At 32.2% G+C, this 1,484-nt stretch overlaps 1 pseudogene; it reads right to left on the reverse strand.

Moving 5' to 3' along the window:
• Nucleotides 1–314: 314 nt before the first annotated feature.
• On the reverse strand, nt 315–1,139 carry LOC131652128 (patatin-like protein 1; annotated as a pseudogene).
• Nucleotides 1,140–1,484: the final 345 nt, after the last annotated feature.

Consider the following 1,484-nt stretch of genomic DNA (forward strand, 5'->3'; position numbering starts at 1 on the left):
AATCCATATCCATCTATTTTGCCACCCCTACATGGCATGAGGCATGACAGACAAAAAGATTTTTTTTTATAATCAATGCAATTCTTATATATATATATATATATATATATATATATATATATATATATATATATATATATATATATATATATATATATATATATATATATCCAAAAGTACTCCAACCATATATACATTAGATGGGAGAACTAGAACTTGAAATATACCAGAAAAACTGAAGAAAAAATTTCCAGCAGCTTTTCCTACATAAACACATACAAACTGCTAGCAGTAACTATAAATAATCTAATGGGCTATGGTGCCACTGATAGAAGTTGCAACACACTACCACCCTTTTGTTCACCCTAAACCAGAATTGTAGTACCCTTAAAAATAAAACAACTATCATTATAATATAACAAAAAAGTTATGGTAACGATGTTTGCCGGATTATTTGCACAAATACCACCATCCACGAGATTAAATTCAACAGTGTTGCCTTCCGCATCTTCATTCTTGAAAGAATATCCAGGAAGAAAAACAGGAGCTGCAGACGTACCAATGCAAATATCTGAGAGTTTACCATCCCTACATGGGTCTCTCTCTATGTCATAGGAAGAAAAAATGGCGGGTTCTCTTTTCTTTACAAAACAAGTTGGAATGACAATGTTGGTCAAAGTGTCATGTAAGTGTCTTTCTCCCAATTGTTCCCTCAACACAGCGTGCAAGTGTTTTCCATCATATTTTGGCCGGAAAAGAAATCTAAACGGTCAAAACATGATTCTGTACAATTAAATCAAATAAAAAAGTATAAACAATCTATTAAAAGGTGATTGATCACCAATAAGTATTCATTCATGGACCCTTACCTGAGTTGTTTTTGTGGAAAGATAGAGGGACAGTGTTGTAGATAAAATCCAGTGATATCTTTAGCAGCAAAAAGCGGATGTTCTTCTTTATTGGGAGCAGTTAGCATCACCGCTATCAAGCCTCCTGTGCTTGTACCACTAATCACTCGAAATAATCTGCGAGTCTTGCAGATTCTCCGTCGAGTTCTTGTAGCTGAGCTTTAAGATATTCAAGGATGGTGGCAGGGATGATCCCCTTATTCATCCTCCATCAATACTTAAAACAGTCATTAGTTTAGCGTTCCTGGACTGATTGTTCCTCATTAGGAAGTAAATTTGGATTTTTGACTCTATTTGAGGAACAATAGAGTTCGTACAGAAAAGGCAAAGATAGAAGTTTGCCCAAGCATTTGCTGTGATATTTATAACTTACATGCATTGATGGTACCGTTAGATTTGATATATCTTTTTTGGTTTGTGTTAAAAATAATTTTTTTTTGCAACGATCAAAATAAAAGATTTAACACGAAGTTTAATAAATAAAGTTAAGAATATATTAAAAAAATCTTGTCCAATAATTTTTTTGGTTTTAAATTACACTCATTTATTACTTTAATTTTAATTTTATTTTAAAAA

The sequence above is a fragment of the Vicia villosa genome, linkage group LG1 (genome assembly GCF_029867415.1).
Source record: "Vicia villosa cultivar HV-30 ecotype Madison, WI linkage group LG1, Vvil1.0, whole genome shotgun sequence".
In the NCBI taxonomy this organism is placed as follows: domain Eukaryota; kingdom Viridiplantae; phylum Streptophyta; class Magnoliopsida; order Fabales; family Fabaceae; genus Vicia; species Vicia villosa.